Genomic DNA, 6,009 nt, shown 5'->3' with positions numbered 1-6,009 from the left:
CCTGCTGAAGGATCAGAGCCCTGATGACTAGCAAGAGCAAATATTGGACCTGAGAAAAGTGTGACTATGGGTGTGAAACATGAGAAAAGATAAGGGTCCAGACAGCAGAAATCACCAGAGAACCTTGTGACAGCATTGGTACTCCCTTTCCTTCTTGCATCAAACATGAGCTTGTCTCCTCTTTCAAGCTGACAATTTACATCTTGTCACTGATCAGCACTCAAAGACAGTCACTTCTCCTGTTACTGATTAAGGTACTCAGTGAGCACTTTTTTCCATATTATTCTTTGCATTTTGGGAGGACTTCATGTAAACATGCCCAAATAACTCATTATCCTCTGTTAGGACTCTCATTATATCTTCCCCTTTGTGCAGCCTACAGGAAGGTTAGGTTGCCAGATTTGCAGAGGTCTTGCACTTCTCACATTGACCAGTGTTACCTCATTATTTCCTGGTGCTCACTTGGTCTTGACCTGTTGCTTACCGTCTTGGATAGTTTGGAAAAATGTCTGCTCTCTGCATAAGCTTTCAAAATACTGCATTGAATTATTTATTACATACTCTGTGTGTACATATATATATATAAGTATTCATCCATATTCATCCAGAATCTCCTTTGCTCATGCACTTGTGTAAATGATCTTATACTGAAGATGTGCAAAATTAAATTTGTGGTGCAAAACAGCTCCCTCATGAATTCCAGACAAACTCCCAGTTACCCTGAGCCCCTTTGTGCATGTGCCGTCACAGTGCATCATTTCAGCCTTCTCCTCACAGACTGACCCTTTTCTCTGGAAGCCTCCCCTCCTTTCGAGGGCTAAGTATGTTTCCAAATCAGGCTGTTAATTTGCACACATTTTCCTCACAGAACCTGCCTATCTGCCAACCTTTATACCAAATATTTTAGCTTCTTCTGCTTTAATGACCCTGTCTAACACCATCTGCTGCAGACACTTAACGTGTCTGCGTTAGTGTGCTCTCTGTGAGCCTCTTTCTCTGTTAATTTTATATTCACAGGCCACAATAATGCAAACAATATTGGATTGTAGCTAGGCTGATGCAGATTTTTGTGGCTCCAGCTTCTTCCCTGCCCTGGAGAGTGCTCTTGGCAGAAAAACATTGGTGGATCAGCTAAGATGCAGGGAATGGGGAATCTCTACCAGGAGGAAGGACCTCTAGCTTTAATATAGAACCATAGAATAGTTTAGGTTGGAAAAGACCATTAAAGTTATAGAGTCAAACTTTTAATGTTACTCTACCATATTCATCCCTAAGCCACATCCCCAAACACTGTATCTATATTACTTTTAAACACATCCAGGGATGGAGACTGAACCAGCTCTCTCAGAAGCCAGTTCTGATGACTGACAACCCTTCCAGAGAAAAAAATCCTTATGTCCAGCCTAAATCTCCCCTGGTGTATCTTTAGGCTGTTCCCTCATATCCTATCTCTATTTACTTGTGAGAAGAGTCCAACACCTTGCTCTCTACAGTGTCCTTTCAGGTAGTAGTAGAGAGTGATGAGGTCTCCCTTCAGCCTTCTTTTCTTTTGATTGAATTGTCCCAGTTCCATCAGCAGCTCTTCATAAGACTTATTCACAAGGCCCTTCACCTGAGTACTAAACCTGTGCTTGAAGCTATACATAATGAAGAAGCTCCAGCAGCCTCTTCATGAAGGACCTAGGCTAGTGGTGGTTTTGGCACTAATATTTTCTTTTATCTTGCTTGGCAACAGTGCTCCATAGCAGGGACACAATGCTCCAGTTTCAGATGAAAAAAGAAACATTTTCTGCAGTTGTCTGTTCTCATTACAGCCCTAAAGTTATCAAAGGAGGAGATTAAGGCTGTGTATTTTTTGTTTTTTGTTGCTGTCTTTGCCAAGAAAATGAGTTGTCACAAAATGTCAAGACCTGATCTCTTCTCATTAAGTGGTCTTCTCAGCCTGAGACTTAGGGGCATTGTAACAAGAACAGACATTGATGCAAAGTGAGCACATTCCCACCAGTGGCTACTCCAGCGGCAATTTGAGTATTTATAATTCTGGTGGAGTTTAGAGATATATTTGTACTGCATGGGAAAGAGGAGGCATCCAGTCTGGATTCAGCAGCCTCAAATATTCCTTAGGGGTAGAATAAATGAATGATATAAAAGCCATCAAGTAAAAAGACAACACCACAAATGAGTGTTCTCCTCATTTACATATTAACAATGTCTACCTGAGTGTTTGTGTGAACAGGGACAACACATCATTAAACAGTTGCTTTGAAAATGCCAGTGGCCAGAGAACACAAGGGTTTAGTCATCACTAACTGAAGAAGAGTGTGGTGTCTTCTGAGTCAAGAGCTCCTACTGGCAAAAGTAATTCTTAAAACTCTGAATCCTGCCTCTATTTGGAAAAAGCAGGTATTTCTCCAACAGGAGCTGTGCGTAGGAAATCCGATCAAAGTCCAGTGCCTAGAAACCTCCAGTCTGAGCTCTCAGAACTTGTTACACCAACTCCACATGTAAAAGGTTCTGCACAGTGTGTCAGGACTGTAAATTAATTGCTTATAACATTGCCTAAGACTAAAAATAGTCCAAACAGTGGGCTGGGACTGCCTTGGAAATCTTAAGCCTCACAGAAATTGCCATGTATTTCTGAGATGTGTTTAGCTCTCAGCTGCCTTCATAGTAACTCAAGAATCCTTACAGACAGAGCAGTAATGTGAATTTAGTAATTTTTTTTCAGTACTCTAGCTGCAACAATAACCTGATCTGTGGTCATAAGAAAGTCTTTTTAACTCCAGGTTTCTAAAGCCTTAATCTGAACACGTGCTGTAGCCTCACACATCTCAATAATGACAGCTAGTGTGGTACAAGTATACTTGCTCTTCTGAGATGGCAACGCATGGATGCCTGCATTAAGATGTTGGCTCAAAACTACATCCCAAGTATCAACACAAAGGTATATGAGGTGACCTATCGTTACAGATTTTGTAAGGTCTATAGGGTTTGATGCCTTGGGAAAACCTTTATCCAGAAAGCCCAGCAGCATGTTTGCAGATAGGAATTTTCATTTTGTTAATGCTGTTTTGGCTATGTGCTCTTTTGACTTGGTGTTAAGGCTTTGAAAGCAAAAAAATTAAAACCACTAGCTTTTTGCTGGATCTTCAAATCCAACAGGCTGAAGTTTAGGGCATTTCATCCATCAAGGGTTTTTTCATTTTTTCTATACTGATCATCTGACCATGAATACCTTTTAAGTGACAGCTCAGATTAGATTTAAGGTTTACTCAAGGACAAAGAACAATGGAAAGATGAAAATCCTCTTAATCTTCCAGCCTTTGCAAACACTGTCCCTTATTCTTGGTGCATGTTCTAAAGAAGATGCAACATGAAATGCCTCCTCATTTTGTACTTTTCAAAGCTTCAGCCCTTAGCCTAGACAACTGCACCAAAATTGCAAAGTTCAACCTAGTTCAATGGAATAAAAAAGATCCATCAATAAGCCAGAATAGTTGCCCTTTCATTTTCAAGCTATAGATGTAGTTTCTTCACTAACTACAGCCTTGGATATAACAGCAACATCAGTACAGTCTGCTGAAAATCAGTGATCCTTAAGATCTTGCTAAGAATGGTCATGTGTTCCACAGGATAACAAGCAGAAATCTGGAATCCCTCAAACATTATTTTTCTATTCCCTTACATGAGCACTGACACCATTATGAGCTGAAAGTATGAAACAGGTGATATTAGCTGCTCTGCACAATGCATCGTATGTTTAATTAACCAAGTTTGACAGATGACAGTAGGCACCACAAAAAATCTGACAATAAACTTACAGTTTTGCATTTATTTACCCTTCTCTCTCCCCCTCCAAATCCCCATCCTTAATTAAACCTGAAAATGATACCTCAGTGGCTGATACCTTCACTTATTATACTGACCTTCTTGACATAAATTTTAATTTGAGAGAAGTAAAATAAATGTTATTCCTCCAACCAAGTACTCCAAAAAACTAGTTTGGAAATCAAAAAAGTTATCTGTAGAATTCAGCACCTGAATAAAATTTTGCAAAAGAAATCTTGCATGTTCTTGCATGTCTATGTATAGGTATGTTCCAAGATGTTAAGGAGCACTGAGAGGTAGTCTGCCAAGTAGGAATAAACATTCCATGGATCCCAACATTGTCTCTAGGCTTAGCAATGGCTGATAGCAAATGACCAGTGCCTCCACTAAATGTAAATCAATGGTCTTTGCTGACAAAGATCTCCACTTCAGGTGAATGGGTACTGAAAGTGCAAGCTGAAGCCTGAGCTACTGAGACTTGACTTTTGTGCACCTACTATAGAACTCATTCTTTGCTTGTAACTGCAAGCAGGTTACCTGTGCCTGTTCCAAAGGTGAACATCCCTGCTGACATCAGTCCTCCTTTTAGCTCAGCATACTATGCCATCTCCAATTATCCATTATTTCCTCTTCTTTTTCCAAACCTTGTTTTTAAGTCCAAATTACAGCATAGCCTAGAAAAGAAAACGGTTATGTTACACCAAAATAAGTTTACTTTTTTTTTTTTCCTAATTTGCACACTCACCCATGTCCCCATTTTTAGCCTGCACGAGATTTTGCAATCTACTAGTTTTGCAGGAGTGTACTATTGCACTTTTCCTGACTTCCCACTTCAAATGCCAGGGAGCAGCCTAGGGGTTTAACACTCTACCCTGTGGAGAGCAAGGCCCTGCAGAGTGAAGGACAACAGGTCCTTCCTATCATCTGAAACCAGGTCTGATGGTCCTGGGGGAGTGTTCTATTTCTTTTAGTGCAGCTTTGGCATGGGCAGACAGCAGTCATGTATAAACATAAAGGGGAGCAGAAACGCTTCAAAGAGAAAGCCAGGAGTACTTCAGAGCCTCAGACTTATTCTCATTTACTTTGATTAATATCTTCATTGCACTGAGGCAATCAATATGCCAGTTTGGGGGGAAAAGAAGGACATTTTTCCATTCAAAAGACTTAGGAATGAATAATGACAAGTTCAGACTGATTGATCCAACAGAAGAAACTTCCATCTTCCTCTAAATGCCCTCTTGCTTCATTGAAAACAAAGTGACATGCATGCACAAAATTAATAAAGTTAATAGAACTTAGTGCCATTCTTAATATTTGATATAACTTATTTATAGAGGTGACATTCTATTCCTCATGTTCCTTCTAATCCAGGTACACAACTGATATACTTGATTTTATAATTCTAACAAATTATTAACAGCCAGCGCAGTCTTACAGTAATGTGGTTATAAACATTTATGTGGAATGTTATATATATAAACTGCCACAAAAAGGTAGTTAACCAATAGCTGGAGCCTAAATTGCACACAAAAACGAAGACAAAATGAAAAAGATTAAAGAGTTAGGAGTTATCTTGCTTTTCCAAATGGAATTAATGTTACTGTGTATGTTACTACTTTCAAAATGTAAATTATGATGTTGACAATATAAAGCTCCTATCCTAGAACTACATTTATTTTTCCTGAATGTAAAAAAAATCCACAGTGCACCAGCAGCTCACATAGAGCCACTTGCAATGACTGCACACTTTACAGCCTTCCTAATTAGACTGGCATATGGCCACAGAGCAAATCCTCCTGAAGAGCCCTACTGCAGCCTCAGCCAGGTTTTTTGGACATCTCCCATTGGAAAATTGGAGTCCTCCAACAAATCAAGCTGTGGATTAACTCAGATGGGACTAGAAGCACATCTGAGAGACAGAGGGGCTTTCATGAAGTGCCTCACTAACTTCCTTTGGGGTTATGTTGCTTAAATTTCATAATTTCTGTTAAAAATTACCTTGGCAGAGCAATCTCAAGAGAGATCTCCTAGGAAAGCATGGCCCAAACTATCAAGTGATTTAATAATTAGAAAAGCAGCATCGTAAGTGAATAAATGAATGAACAGGTCCTGGCCAGTGCCAAAATTCCCCCAACACTTGGGAAAAGCACCCACCTCCAAAGAGGAACACAAATTCCTGCT

Source organism: Chaetura pelagica, unplaced genomic scaffold, assembly GCF_000747805.2.
Source record: "Chaetura pelagica isolate M959 unplaced genomic scaffold, ChaPel_1.0 scaffold14, whole genome shotgun sequence".
Lineage (NCBI taxonomy): Eukaryota > Metazoa > Chordata > Aves > Apodiformes > Apodidae > Chaetura > Chaetura pelagica.
The sequence above is the reverse complement of the archived record's forward strand: the minus strand, read 5'-3'. Positions refer to the sequence as shown.